Source organism: Puma concolor, chromosome E4 (genome assembly GCF_028749965.1).
Source record: "Puma concolor isolate L17-30 chromosome E4, mPumCon1.1.hap2, whole genome shotgun sequence".
In the NCBI taxonomy this organism is placed as follows: domain Eukaryota; kingdom Metazoa; phylum Chordata; class Mammalia; order Carnivora; family Felidae; genus Puma; species Puma concolor.
The window spans coordinates 17,389,006-17,405,816 of NC_141683.1; positions in this window are offsets into that span (position 1 = coordinate 17,389,006).

A 16,811-nucleotide genomic window follows, 5' to 3' on the forward strand; every position below is an offset into this window, starting at 1 on the left:
CTTGGAAACTCTTGAATATACTTTTTTATTTTATTGTCTAAAAACATGAAGTATTTCTTTAATCCTTAGGTGCCTGAATACCTAAAGACTATTTTTTTCCCAAGAACTTGAAGTTGGAAATCAGGTGGCCTTGTTTAAATTCTGGATCTTCTACATACTCTCCCTCTCTCTCTCTCTCTCCCTCTTCTTACATTTCAGGTGTAAGATTTAGTGATTCACCACTTACATACAACATCCAGCACTGGTCACAAGTCCCTCCAATACCCATCACCCAATAACATAATACATCCTAGCTCCATCCACATTGTTGCAAATACAAAGATTTCATTCTTTTTCATGGCTGAGTAATATTCCACTTCTTCCTTGTTCATTAATCAACCTCTATACATTTGGGCTCTTTCTATAATTTGGCTATTGTTGACAATGCTACCAAAAATATGGGATGCATGTATCCCTTTGAATCAGTATTTTTGTATCCTTTGGGTAAATACCTAGTAGTGCAATTTCTGGATCATAGGGTAGTTCTACTTTTAACATTTTGAGGAACCTCCAACCTGCCTCAGCTTGCATTCCCATCAATAATGTAAGAGGCTTCCCTCTTTCTCCATATACTCACCAACATCGGTTGTTTCCTGTGTTGTTAATTTAGCAATCTGGGAGGTGTGGGGTGATATCTCATAGTTTTGATTTGTATTACCCTGATGATGAGTGATATTAAGCATCTCTTCATGTATCTGTTACCCACCTGGATGTCTTCTTTGATAAAATGTCTATTCATGTCTTCTGCCCATTTCTTAATTGGATTATTTGTTTTTTGGGGTGTTGCATTTGATAAATTCTTTATAGATTTTGGATACTAACCCTTTATCAGATATGTCATTTGCCAATATCTTCTCCCATTCTGAAGGTTGCCTTTTAGTTTTGTTGGTTGCTTCCTTCACTCTGCAGAAGCCTTTTATCTTGAAGATGTCCCAATACCTCATTTTTTGCTTTTGTATCCTTTGTCTCAGAAGTGTCTAGTAAGAAGTTGCTATGGGCTGTGTCAAAGAGGTTCCTGTCTATGTTTTCCTCTAGGATTATGATGGTTTCCTGTCTCACATTTAGGTCTTTTATCCATTTTGAATTTGTGTGTGTGTGTGTGTGTGTGTATGGTATAAGAAAGTGGTCTAGTTTCATTCTTCTGTGTTTTGCTGTCCTGTTTTTCAAACACCATTTGTTGAAGAGACTATCTTTTTTCCACTGGATATTCTTTCCTGCTTTGTTGAATATATATAGTTGACCATAGAGTTGTGGGTCCATGTCTGGGTTTTCTTTTCTGTTCTACTGTTCTGTGTGTCTGTTTTTATGCCAATACCATACTTTTTTGATCACAACAGCTTTGTAACATACCTTGGAGTGTCGAAATGTGATGCTTCTGGCTTTGCTTTTCTTCAAGATTGCTTTGGCTATTCAGGCTCTTTTGGGGTTACATATGAATTTTAAGATTTTTTGTTCTAGCTCTGTCCAAAATGCTGCTGGTGTGTTGATAGGGATTGTATAGTACCCAAAGATTGCTTTGGGTAGTGTAGACATTATACCATTATTTGTTCTTTCAATTCCTGAGCATGGAATGATTTTCTATTTCTTTGTGTCACCTTCATTTTTTTTCATAAGTGATTTATAGTTTTCAAAGTACGAATCTTTTATCTCTTTTATTAGGTTTGTTTCTAGGTATCTTATGGCTTTTGGTGAATTGTATATGGGATCGATTCCTGATCTTTTTCTGCTGCTTCATTATTGGTATATTGAAAGGCAACAGATTTCTGTATGTTGATTTTATATTGTGTGTCCTCACTGGATTCATGTATCAGTTCTAGCAATTTTTTGATGGAGTCTTTTGGGTTTCCTACATAGGGTATCATGTAATCTGCACATAGTGCATGTTTAACTTCTTCCTTGATGATTTGGATGCCTTTTACTCCTTTCTGTTGTCTGATTGCTGTGGTTAGGGCTTCTAATACTATGTTAGATAACAGTGGTGAGAGTGGACATCCCTGTCTTGTTCGTGACCATAGGAAAAGCTCTCAGTTTTTCCCCATTGAGGATGATATTAGTTGTGGGTTTTTTGTATGTGGCTTTTATGATTTTGAGGTATGTTCCCTCTATCCTTACTTTGTTGAGGGTTTTTATCAAGAATGGATACTGTACTTTGACAAATGCTTTTTCTGTACCTATTGAAAGGATCATATTGTTCTTATCCTTTCTTTTATTAATCTGGTGTAACACATTGATTGATTTGCAAATATTGAACCAGTCTTGCAACCCAGGAATAAATCCTACTTGATCATAGTGAATGAGGCTTTTAATGTACTGTTGGATTCAATTTGCTAGTATATTGTTGAGAGTTTTTGCATCCGTGTTCATCAGGGACATTGACCTGCAGTTCTATTTTTTAGTGGAATCTTTGTCTCACTTTGGAATCAGGGTAATACTAGCCTCTTAGAATAAGTTTAGAAGTTTTTCTTCCATTTTTATTTTTTGGAATAGTTTGAGAAAAATGGGTACAAACTCTTCTTTCAATGTTTGGTAAAATTCCCCTGGGAATCCATCTAGCCCTGGACTTTTGTTTGTTTGGAAATTTTTATTACTGACTGAATTTTTTTGATGACGTATGTGTGTTCAAGTTTTCTATTCCTTCCTGTTTCAGTTTCGGTAATTTATGTTTCTGGAAATTTATTCATTTCTTCTACATTGCCCTATTTGTTGGCATATAAATTTGTCAGAATATTCTTTTATAATTATTTGTATTTCTGTGGTGCTGCTTGTTATTTCTCCTTTCTTATTTGTGATTTTATTTATGTCCTTTCTCTTTGCTTTTGATAAGTTTTGCAAGGGGATTATCAATTTTATCAAATTTTTCAAAGAACCAGCTCCTGATTTCATTGATCTTTTCTATTGTTTTTGTGTCTATATAATTTATTTCTGCTCTAACCTTTATTATTTCCTTTCTTCTGCTGGCTTTAGGCCTTCATTTGTCATTTTTTATCCAACTCCTTTAGTTGTAAGGCTAAGTTGTGTATTTAAGCTTTTTTTTTTGCTTCTTGAGGTAGGTCTGTATTGCTATATACTTCCCTCTTATGACCCTTTTGTTGCACCCCAAAGGTTTTGGACCATCATACTTTCATTTTCATTTGTTTCCATGTATTTTTAAATTTTTTCTTTGATTTTCTGTCTGAACCACTCATTCTTTTTAGGATATTATTTAACCCCCATGTATTATGCTCTTTCCAATTTTTTTTTCTTATGGTTGACTTCAAACTTCATAGCACTGTGGTCAGAAAATATGCATGGTACGATCTCAATCTTTTTGTACTTGTTGATGACTGATTTATGATGTACCATGTGATCTACCTGGAGAATATCTCATATGCATTTGAAAATAATGTGTATTCTGCTGCTTTAGGATGAAATGCTCTAAATATATCTGTTAAGTCCATCTGGTCCAGGGTTGTCATTCAAACTATTGTTTCCTTGTTGATTTTCTGCTTAGATGATCTGTCCAGTGGGTTGTTAAAAGTCCCCTACTATTATTGTATTATCATCAATGAGTTCCTTTATGTTTGTTATTAATTGTTTTATATATCTGCAGGCTTTCCTGTTGGAGGCATAAACATTTATAATTATTAGATCTTCTTGTTGGATAGACCTCTTTATTATGATGTAGTGTCCTTCATCTTTTGTTACAGTTTTTGGTTTAAAATCTAGTTTGTTTGATATAAATATTGCCACTCTGGCTTTCTTTTGAAGTCTATTTGCATGGTAAGTGTTCCTCCATTCCCTCACTTTCAATCCACAGGTGTCTTTAGATCTAAAATGAGTTTAATGTAGGTAGTATATAGATAAGTCATATTTTTTAATCCATTCTGACACTTTTTGTCTTTTGATTAGAGCATTTAGTCCATTTACATTCAGAGTAATTATTGACAGATATGAATTTAGTGCCATGGTATTACTTGTTTTGTTGTTTCTGGAGATTTTCTCTGTTCCTTCCTGGTCTTTGTCACTTTTGGTCTTTCTTTCCCACTCAGAGAGTCCACTTTAACATTTCTCTTAGGGCTCCTTTAGTGGTCATGAACTCCTTTATTTTTTGTTTGTCTGGGAAACTCTTTAGCTCTTCTATTCTGAATGATGGCCTTGCTGGATAGAGTATTCTTGGCTTCAGATTTTTCCCATTCAGTACGTTGAATATATCATGCCACATTCTTTCTGGCTTGCTAAGTTTCTGTGGAGAGATCTGCTGCTAACCTTATCTTTCTTTCCTTGTAAGTTAGGGGCTTCTTTTGTCTTGCTGCTTTTAGGATTTTTTATTTATCTCTACATTTTGCAAGTGTACTATGATATGTCTTGGTGTTGGTCTGCTTTTCTTGATTTTGATGGAAGTTTTCTATGCCTCCCAGAATTGGAAGGCTGCTTTTGTCCCCCAAGATTAGGGAAGTTTTCAGCTATAATTTCCTCAAATAAATCTTCTGCCCCCTTTTCTCTCTTCTTCTTCTGGGACTCCTGTCATACAAATGTTATTACATTTGATAGGTTCACTGAGTTCCCTAAGTCTACTTTAATGACCCAAGCTTTTTCTTTCTCTCTTTTGTTACGCTTTATTATTTCCCATAATTCTGTTTTCTATATCTCTTACTTGTTCCTCTGAATCTTCCATCCCTCTGGTCATAATAAAGTCAATTTCAAATCTTGGATGTTGTAGTTTTCATTGAGCCTGCTTGGTTTTAAGCTCTCTTATACCCGATGTTTTCTATGTTTATCTCAAGACCAGATAGTATCCTTATGATTGCTGCTTTAAATCTGGATCAGGAATATTACTTCTTTCTCTTCTGATTTGATCTCTGGCCATGATATTTTCTTGTTTTTTCTTTTGGGATGAATTCCTCCATCTTGTCATTTTGTTTAGTTCTCTGTCTTCTGTGTGATAGGGAAGTCCAGCATGTTTCCTGTTTCCAAGAGTAACGGCTTTATGAAGAAGAGGTCATATACTGTTCAGGGCTTGGAGTTCCACTAAGAGTCTCTGGTGTGTGCTGTGTGCAATGTGCTGCTCGACCCCTCAGGTCAGTCTTCTGCAGTTTCTCCTTGCCTGCAGTGGGGAGTGTGTGGACCTTGGTCAAAGTGTGGTGAGTTTTAAATAGGTGTGCTCTGAGAGGCTTGTTAAAAGGGACCCAATGCTATTTCCACCAGCACTAAAGCTTTTCCAAACTCTGTGGTCAGTAGATGTGGTGCATATGGTGGTTTGTGCTGGTTTCTGGGGCAAGGGCCTACTGTGCTTGTTTTCAGACACAGTTGGCCGAGAAAAGCTGTACAGTGAAGAAGAGAGGGGTGGGGCTTGGTGTAAGCAGGTTAGGCAGCCAGTGTTGGCACCACATTGTTTACTGAAGTTAGTTTATGCTGAGGGCCAGGGGAGGGAAGTAGAGCCAGCCCACTCCTTTGTCCCTTGAGAGGGGAGTTCATTATTCTACTGTTAGGGAAGCCCTCCCAGAAGAGCAAATACTTTCTCCTCATGTGTACAAGATGTTTTTCAGATCACCATTTCACACCTTCTGTGTCCAGGTAGCTTGCCTGCCTGGAGCAGTGCAGTGCACTTTGGGTTTATCTCAGGCAGGCCAGTTGAGTTTTAAACTCTAAACTTAAGGGACCTGGTGTGATGTGGACCTATGCTGGTCTCCTTGGGGAGGGTCTCCTTACACTGGGATTGATGCAGCTTTGACCCAGAAGGGCAGATGCACCAGAGTGCAGGAGCATGCGGTTTGGAACAAAGTGAAACAAAGAGCCTGTGTCTAGGTTAGCCACACATCAGCAGGTGTTTCCATGTCTATGCTGAGGAGTAGGGGAGGGACTTGCCTCCCACCAGCTCTTTTGTCCTGAGAGGCAATGCCACCTCTCTCAGATGCACTCCAAGAAGAGGGAATGACCAAGGCTCCAGACCGGGGCTCCCTCCCCTCCGCAGCACAGATGGTCCGTTTCTCCCCCAAACCAAGTCTCCATACCGCCTACCTTCCAAGATACGGCATCCTCTCCTCTCTAGTTGTGCAGTTTGAAATTGATCTCAGATCAATTTCTTGGCTATTCAGAATGATTTGATAGTTATCTAGCTGTGTTTAAGGGACGAGGCAAGCCTAGGGTTCTCCTACTACTCTGTTATCTTAGCTCCCCCCATTCTTCTACATACTCCTTATTGTGCCTTTGGACATGCTGGTTAACCTTTTTGTTTCAGCTTCTTCATCTATAAAATGCGGCAATAATAGTGCCAAATGCATAGGGTAAAGATTTAAAGACGTGTAGAAAACTTTTAGGAAAGTATCAGTTAAAATCTCATTGATTATTATCATGAGCATCATGAAGTCTAACTGAGAGAGGAAGAGGAATTTTAAGGATTGGATTCCAGCGATTATGGAGATTGGTAAATCTAAAATCTCTGGGGCAGGTCTGCAAACTGGAGACCCAGAGAAGAGTTGTAGAAAGTCTCAAGGCAGTCTGCTGGCTGAATTCCCTCTCTTCAGGGGAGAACAATCTTTTTGTAAAGGCCTTCAGCTGATTGGATGAAGCTTACACACATTTTGAGAGTCAATCTACTTTATTCAAATTCTACTTATTTAAATGTTTATGCCACATAAAAAATGCCTTCACAGAAACATCTAGAATATTGACCAAATATGTGGGTACTGTGGCCTAGCCAAGTGGTACATAAAATTAACCATCCTAGTAGGCTAAGACATAATATTATGGTGTAAATTATTTTATCTCTTGCTTTTTTCAGTGAAAATTATGTTGTCATATGCTTTTCTTTATTGCTATTTATATTCTTTTACATCCATATATCATAAAAAGGAGTTATGCCTGATATTTGGCTACTTCATATAATCCTACTATGAATAGTCATTTATAAATACTTTGGTGCAAAAGTACACAGTTTTCTCTATGGCATATATGGAGGAGTAAAAACGTTCTAAGGGGGTGCTATTAACTTATAACTTTGTCAGAAGTTAAGAGTTCCAGTTGCTGTACCTTCTCACTAATTCTTGGTGCTGTCACATTTTTCTATTTTGCTAATCTAGTGAATATGTGGTAGGGTTTGCCAGCAACAGTCATGGTTTATATCTGTTTCCTGAGCGTAATTATCAGCAGCCAGTGTCAGTGGCCTTACTAGAAGAGACAGGGAGCGAGTGCACGTGTGAGAAATCCTTCTTGCTTTCTCCGAGTGCACGCACTCTGAGGACAGACCATTAGAGAACAGAGAGAAAAGCTGGCAGTCTGTAAGCCAGGAAGACAGCTCTCACCAGAAATTGAGCTCTGCTGGACTTTGGCCTTGGACTTTTCTGCCTCCAGGACCATGAGAAAATAAATTGCTGTAGTTTAAGCCACTTAGGCTGTATTTTGTTATGGAAGCACAAGATGACTAATACGGTCATGGTGTTTTTCCCCGTTATGATTTATTCTTTCCATATTTTATATATTAGTCCTTCATTAGTTATAGATATTTAAAAAATTCTTCCACTGTGAGACTTGATTTTGCATTTATTACTAATTTCTTTGTGTATATATAAAGTTTTAGTTTTAGGAAGTCAAATTTGTGTGTAAGTTTTTAAATCTTTATATTCTGAAGTCTTGAACATATTTCCTATAATATTATCTAAAACTATTAAGTATAACTTTTAGTCTTTACATGTATGAATATATATGTGTGTGTGTGGATATAGATGGTATAGATATAGATATAGATATTTTTTTCTTTTCAAGAATTTCAGCATTCTTTTTACATCTAATTATTCTGGTTTCATTTCTCCTCTTTTTGGCTACATTTTTGCATCCTTTTTAAGAGGTTATCATTTCTTCACTTACTTATTTGAGCGTCCCAAAAACATTTGTTAAAAATCCCAGTCTTTGCCATAAAATTAATTTTTTGAGAACATTCATGTGCTTATTGTAGATTTGTTGAGATATCTCTATTAGCATTAATTCCTACTAGTAATTTAGAATTTTAGTTTCCAGTATCATTTTGAGCAGGTTTTATTTTCCAAATCATTGTAATTTCGTTCCACTATCCCCTTGTTCCTATCGTTCCATTACCAGCAATTTTGCCTGTATGCCCCACCCCCCTTAAACCTTGCCCCAACCCCCTCTTGCCTTCCTGGGTCCTCAGCAAGAGCAGTGCCTTCGTTAGTCCAGTTAGCAATCTCACAATTCAATTCGGAGCCTAATCTTAACTCTCTGTTCCTGCCATGTCTCTGTTTCACAGTTTGACATAAATAGTAGGTAAATTCAGACATTGTTTTACTATGTTTCCAGATTCTTTTCACATGCCACCGGGCTTACCCTAGCTCTTAGCTAAAAGTAAATAACCACAGAAAGAGTAATTCTCTACAAAAGCCAGACTTTTGTTTGGCTCTTCCCACTCTGGACCCAGATCTAGGCAGCCCTGTGAATCTCCCTTGCTATTTTTTTTTTTTTTTTTTTGCATTTTCGTTCAATTCCTTAGCTGTGAAAATGTAGGTCTTATTTTTTAAATTGACCATGATGCCTTTTTATGCTTTAGCTTTCATTAATTTTTATTTGAGCAGAATATGCCAGAGCATCAACTTCCTAAGCTATTCTAAAAGTCTGGGCTTATTTTTTAATGGAAGATATTTTTCTCAGAAGTCAGTTAGAAATTGGAAATATTAAGAACAGTCTCTAATCCCTCAATTTCATGATTCATCCTCTTTTTTTTGTAAGGAACAAGTGTGCCACTCTCTAGCGGTACTGAATCTCACCAAACAGATGTGTACTATCCTGATGGGTATGGTGAAGAAGATTTATTCCTCCTTCTACACACTGACTCAGGTAGGAACAAGGGGGATCATTAGGAGGAAATTTTTGTTTTAAAAGAAGGAACTACTATTTAGAGATGCTTTAAATAAAACATTCTTGGCTTTATTTTTCTTTTTAAGAAAAACATTTCAACTTATTTGATACCAGGATAATGCTGACCGCATAAAACAAGTTTGGAAGAATCCTCTATTTGCTTATTTTTTCAAGAGTTTGAGGAGGATTGGTATTAATTCTATTTCGAATGTGTGACACAATTCACCAGTGAAGCTCTCTGGACTTCTGTCTGTGGGAAGGCTTTTGATTACTGTTTAAGCTTCTTACTAGTAATTGGTCTATTCAGATTTTCTGTTTATCATGATCCAGTGTTGGAGGGTTGTATGTGTCTAGGATTTATTCATTTCTTCTAGCTTGTTCAATTTGTTGGCTTTCCAACTCCACTGAAAGCCCCTAGGTCATGGTGTTACCACCATAATATGCACTGTAGTCACCCTCACTTCATATTTGGTCTTGTCCAATCCATTCTCACAAAAGCAATTCAGATTACTGCACTTCTCTGCTTAAATCCCTCAAGGACTTCTTAGTACTTTTAAAATAAAATCCAAATGCCTTACAAAGACCACAAATCCTTGAATATTCTAGCTAGTTTGCAATCCTGCATCCTCACTGTCCTCCAGCAATGTCGATTTCCTACCCGACTCTATTTTTGGAAAACTACATTCTAGTATTACTTAGGAGCATATGAATATCCTGATTTCTCTACTTGGGATGTTCTTCCCTCAGATGGTTTGCTTGGTTGTCTCAATCAAATCTTTCAGATCTCAGGTCAAATGCCACCCTCACAGAGAAGCCTTCCCTGATTATCCTATCTAAAGGAACTTTCCCTGTTTTCTCTTATCATCCTACGAATTTTCTTGATAGCATTCAACACAATCTGAAACAGTGGTTTCTTGTTTATGCTCTTAATCTCACTTAAAATATAAATTTCATGAATTAAAATATTTATCTATATTTTACATTATTTGATTCTGGGAGCTGATACAGTATCATCATATAGTAGGAGTTTAATAAGTACTTGCTGCTTTTTTAAATTTGGGGGTTGCATAGCATAAATACTAATACTACACACTTTAGAATCACAGAAACCTTATTTCAAATCCTTTTTTCTGTTTTTACCTTTTGTCCTTGGAAAATCCATCTAGCCGGGGTGCCTGGGTGGCTCAGTCGATTAAAGCGGCCAACTTCGGCTCAGGTCATGATCTCACGGTCCGTGGGTTCGAGCCTCGCGTGGGGCTCTGTGCTGACAGCTCAGAGCCTGGAGCCTGTTTCAGATTCTGTGTGTCCCTCTCTCTGACCCTCCCTCGTTCATGCTCTGTCTCTCTCTGTCTCAAAAATAAATAAACGTTAAAAAAAAAAAAAAGGAAAATCCATCCAGCCAAATTGAGCCTGATTCTTCATCTCGATTATATATGTTCAAATAATGACCAGTAACATTTATTGAATATTTGCCATGTGTAAAACATTCTGGTAAAGACTTAAAGGGATCAATTATCTTTCTTAACTGTTAAAATAGTTTTATGAGGTAGACATTTTTAACATTCTTGCTTTTTAGATTGAGAAAACTCAGTCTAACAGTCAAGTAACTTTCCAAAAGTTACACAGTTAACAGTCATATTCCAGAGGCAACGCTCTGAGAATGAAGTGTGACACTATTTGTAAAGCTGTTGTTACTGCAGTTGTTATTGAGCCAAGAAACTATGCCTAAGACTGGAAGCCACTTGAGTTAAACTTTTTTAACAAAAACTCAGTTTTCATAACCATGGAACATAAGTTCTGGGGCCTCTTCTGTATTGTGTTGCAGGCTTAGTTTGAATCATTACACCTAGTTTACTGAGTGTATTTTTTCAAGAGTATTTTTTGAGCTGTATACCATACCTTATAGTGTAATTAAAAATTTTTCACATCATTGTTTCAATTAAATCTTTTGAAGTTCAGTAAAATTCACATATCATCAGATTTTATTTTCTCAGATTTTTTTTGTATGACATCTTAAAAATTAGATTAAGGGCTCTTATTTTTAAAAAAAATGCACATACAACCATTACATCGTATCAAAGACTACATGTTCCCGAGAAAAATAAAGCAGTTTAAAAATTAATTTCATATTATTTTCTTTACTTTTCAAAATATTTCATATTTTGGATATACCTGTACCTCTCAAAATACCCAACCTTAAATTATTAAAATAATAACTGAAAAATTCCCTATTTTACTGTTTGAGGTCAAAGATGTTTTCCTTTTTTTCTTTTTTTAATATTTATTTATTTTCAGAGAGAGAGACAGACAGAGCACAAGCAGGGGAGGGGCAGAGAAGAGGGAGACACAGAATGTGAAGCAGGCTCCAGGCTCTGAACTGTCAGCACAGAGCGTGATGCAGGTCTCAAAGTAATGAACCACAAGATCACGACCTGAGTCAAAGTCGGCCGCTTAACTGACTGAGTCACCCAGACACCCCAGTCAAAGATGTTTTCTGTGTCTACTTAAAGTTTATTTCTTTCTTCTTTAAGCTCTTACGGTTTATTTTTATAAAGTTTTTTTATTTTTATAAAGTTATTTTTATAAGTTTATTTTTACCACTTAGCCTATCATCAGTTAGAAATGGTTTTGGTGTTTTGCTTGTTTCTTTTTAATTTTGACATTTCCCATTAATTCCAAGCTCCTCACAGACAAGTGCTGCAGAAGTAGACAGACCAGTGAGCTACTTGACACCAGAGTGCCTTGATCCTTGTTATCTGATATTCTCCCTCTCACAAATGCCTAAATGTCCATGGGTTTTCACATTTTCCCTCATAATAAAACATGGAGAATGTGTAGCAATAAAAGGTGGTTCATGAAAATCTATTTGGGGGTCACGTTTTGGTGCTCTGATAGCCTCTCTGATGAGAGGGCCTCCTTTCTGAAAGGTAAAAGCTACAATGTAGTAATGTAAAGTAACAGGGCAAGTAATATCCAACAATTATAAGTAACTTTCATAAGGTATTTAACTGGGGTTTCAATACAGACAGTCAGAGCCACAGACTCAGGTCCTGTTCTAATAATCTATTGCATTAGCCTCCTGGTGCTTGGGTGACTCGGCTGGTTAAGCATCTTGGTTTCAGCTCAGGTCATGATCTCGTGGTCTCCCGGGCTCAAGCCCTGTGTCTGGTTCCACACTGACAGTGCAGAGCCTGCTTGAGAGGCTCTCTCTCCCTCCCTCTCTGCCCCTCCCCTGCTTGCACTGTCTTCGGTCTCTCTCAAAATAAATAAACTTAAAAAAAAAATGCATTGGCCTCTAAATTACAAACTTTCTCCAAGTACACTGTCACTACCAGCGAAGGCAGCAACAGAAAGAATGTAAAACAGCCTTAATTTATTCATGATCACTCTTTTCCCCTTAGGCTCCTCCCCCAGGGAGAGTTTTGAAGGATGGCTGCAAAGACACTATTTTACCCATCCTTATATCAATAACATTCTCTGACTATAATCATATCTGTGCAATAAATAATTTTTTCCTGCAATTACAGACTCAGTTTTCTCCTCAAATCATTTGTATCTAAGGTAATACTTAGCTGGTAGTGACAAAACTGGTGTATGGAAAGCACCTCATAAATTATGGTGATACAGGAATCCTGGTCCTATGCCTGAGTGCCACCACTGCAATATACCCAGCATGTCTTTGCACTGTATGAAGTATTTGCATGTTACTTTCCTTAATACCTAGCAAAAAAATTTGAAAGGGCACAGTTTCAACCCCATTTTACAAATAAGAAAACTGATGCTCTAAACAGCTTAACTTAAAATAAGTAATGGAACCAGGATAATTCCACGTTCTGTCTGACCTCAAATTTCGTGTGCTTATGTCTTAACCATTACCTGTAGTGCTTTTTCATTCCACAGTGTAATACAGTTGGAATGTAGAGATGCTTTTACCTTTCAGTATCTTTCAGACTTTACTGATATCACACAATTATGCTATATAGTAATGCACAATATATAGATAGGTGAAATTAAGCAGATTGTAAAATATAATGTCAATATGGTATAGTCCACTATTCGGTAGGGGGAAAAAATGCCAGAACTCTTTGTTGCCTGTCAGAATTAACATAAATACAGTGTGCTTTCTTTTAAATATTTTTAAGGTTTATTTATTTATTTATTTATTTATTTATTTATTTATATGTTTTTAGTGTTTATTTTTGAGAGAGAGACAGAGACAGAGACAGAGACAGAGACAGAGACAGAGTGTGAGCAGGGCAGGGGCAGAGAGAGAGGCAGACACAGAATCTGAAGCAGGCTCCAGGCTCCAAGCTCTCAGTACAGAGCTCGAGGTGGGGCTCAAACTCACAAACCACAAGATCACGTTCTGAGTGAAAGTCCAAAGCTTAACCTACTGAGCCACCCATGCACCCCAGTATAGTTTAATACTCGTGACATAATATCATTTTTTTCTTCCTTCCTTCCTTCCTTCCTTCCTTCCTTCCTTCCTTCCTTCCTTCTTTCCATCCAAGAGAGAACATGAGTGTGGGAGGGGCAGAGAGAGAGGGAGAATCGTAAACATGCTCCATGCCCAGTGCAGAGCCTGAAATGGGGCTCGATTTCACCACCTGAGCTGAAATCAAGAGTCGGATGCTTAACCGACTGAGCAACCAAGGAACCCCAATAATAACATTCTTTACCAATTTCAAGCCATTTTATTTCAGTGCCTGAAGACATTCTCCACCTTGCTGTCCCTGGGCTTCAATTATTTTGTTCTTCATTAACATCATAGTTCTTACTAAGGTCTGTGCAAGGCTGTTAGGTGCCGTGTGTAGCGCTAAGAATCCATGGATGAATGAAACATTGCTTCTGCCTTCAGAGATATTATAGGCAAATAGTGAGAAAAGACAGATAAACATATATGTAAGATTCACAGGAAATAAGTGTTAGAGCATAGATAACTGTATGCAATTTCTTCTTCATTCCACATTCCAAGAACCAGGCACCAAGGAGAAAGAGGAGGGAGGAGGAGGAGGAGGAAGAGGAGGAGGAGGAGGAGGAGGAGGAGGAGTCAGCACAAGAATCAAAGCAAAGCTATTGCTGAAATCCACATCATTCTCCAACGTGTGGGTCAAGCTCCATCTTGTCCACAATATTTTGTGACATCTCCATTTGAAAATAAACTTTCTGCTTCCTGAACTTTTTATGGTTTTTTTAAAAAATATTTTTGTTAGTTAGCATATATAATTGCTACGCATAACTTATTTTCTCTGCCAGATTGGAAAACATAAACATTTATTTATTTCCTAGAACAACAGCATGGCTACATTAACTCACTAGATGTCCAGTGCATATATTTTGATTAATGAAATAAAACTATAAATAGAATAAATATAATAATGGAATGTCTTGTAGCACCATCTGTCAAATCTTAACATTCCCCAAGCTCTTTTCTCACTCCCCCCAAAATCCTATTTCCATTATTGAAACTTTCTGACTTTCAGATATTTCACTGTCCTCCCCTGACTACCATTAGAAATGTGTTTAAGTCATTCTATATATTTTCTCATGTTATATTGATCTCAGACTGGTATGGGATACAATATACTTGCACTTAATAGAGATCTATACGATGTATTATTGGTTGAATTTACATTTTCTTTCTGTGTTTTGTTGGATTGTTTGTTTCTAACCCCCTGGGATTCCTTCAGATGTTGTGAACATGGATGCATCCAGGGAATTGAGTGAGGAACGTTTTTCTTTCCCTAGGATGATGACACTAATTGAAGACATAGCTTTTCACTGATGGCTTTTAAATCATTCTAATATTTATTTCTAGATTTCCCCTAATGAATAGAACAAAGAAAATTATTTTCAGATTGGCAAATAACAGTAATGGTTTCAAGCACTCTCTTTAGGGTTTGCTCCATACATTTATCATTTCTTGTGCACACCCACATTCTATTTTATAGTTAATTATTTAGAACAGTAGGTTGCCCCTCCTCCAAATAGAATAAACTGATTTCACTTTGCCTTCTAACTAGAAACAACTAATAATATGGAAATATAATGAACACAAGGCAAGATTCTTTCATAGAAACTATTTCCATTATATTCACATCATATTCTTTAAAAACCACCACATTTCAGAGTTGTTAGTAATGGAAGAAACAAGTCATCATAATTTCATGTAATCGTGCTGTTTTTTTCTAAATAGTTTGTGGCTGTGACAGGTCAGTTTTAATCCAGCTAGCTGTGTACAGTATATTAATGTGAAAAACCCAAACCACAAATTTGCAAGCTCTTTGTGCTGAAATAACATCTGTCCTTAAATAGCTTATTTCCTGATCCACCAGCAAAACAATTTTAATCAGTTTATTGTCTACATCGATGCTCATTAACAGCAGGACAGAATTGGTTTTAGTAAATACGGTGAACCATTCTTCAGTCTATTTTCTGCATTGGTTCCTGGAACATGTGTAAGATTAGGCAATGAATGCCTTGTCATAACATGGCCAAGCCTGCAGGAAAACTGAAAGCTGAGGCATCTAACCAGGAGCAAGAACAATTCTGAACCAGAATCTGCAGATTCCACTGATGGGACACTTACAGCGCCTACCTTCATGCTCATTAGTAAGAAAAAACACGTGGTCAGACTATACTTGCTTCAGCCAACAATTTTGATAAGGTAAACCCTATTCCTGCAAATAATCTGGATCCTCACAGGTATATTATTTTACTCTTTTACCTGGAGGTGGGAAAACACACACACACACACACACACACACACACACACACACACACACACTTCAAATTACTTACCATCTCATATTGAAATTGTCCAATTAGGGGCACCTGGGTGGCTCAGTCGGTTGAGTGTCCGGCTTTGGCTCAGGTCATAGTCTCGCGGTTCGTGGGTTTGGGCCCCATGTCGGGCTCTGTGCTGACAGCTCGGAACCTGGAGTCTGCATCGGATTCTGTGTCCCCCTCTCTCTCTGCCCCACCCCTGCTTGTGCTCTGTCTCTGTCTTTCAAAAATGAATAAACATAAAACAATGAAAAATAAAAGTTGTAAGTATTAACCACAACTTTGATACAACACAGCTTGGATGAAATATAAACAGACTTCTTTTACTCTAATTGAAAGACTATTGGACAAAAGTTGTCTCAGTTACTAAGCACAAAGCACCCAGAAAGTTAGTGGCATAAAAAGTTCATCGTGTTATGTTTACAAATGATGGGTCAGGAAGTTGGACAGGATGAAGTAGGAACAACAGAGATGGCTGTCTATGCTTTAAGATGTTTGGAGATTCAGGTGGGAACATTGGAGCCTGGACATCACTCACAGCTTGGAGGCTGGAATTATCTTGATGGACACAAGTTCACTCACATATGTGGCACTGGAGCTGGAATGATCAAAGGATGCACTCAGCCAGGGACACCCATGCATGGCTTTCCATGTGGCTTGGGCTTCTCAGAGCATGACATCGGCTGGGAGGGCATACGGAGAGTGATGATTCCCAGAAAGCCAGATGGAAGTTGTGTGGCCTTTTCGGACCCATCATTGAGAGTCAGAGAATGTCACTTTTGCTGCATTCTATTGGTTACAAGAAAGTCAGCTCACATTCAAGGAAAGGAGATATAGATATTGCCTCAAAGAATTGGCAGTGGTAATCTGTTTTCCACAGTCAATTAGCAGGTAAACCAAATCAACAAAATCTCCCTTAATTATGTTAAATTGAAAGGTAATCATTTTAATACTTTCAATTAGAAAAGATTTAAGTAATTATTAATAAAATCACCAATAGCTAACATCTCTAAACCGAAGTTTAAATGAGAATTTAAGACAGAGTGTCCCTGTCTTACAGTGGTTTGAGTTACATTTTTTTAAATTTTATGGTGGTGTGGATGTGTTATGCATTCAGTAGAAACTATACTTTGAATTTTGAA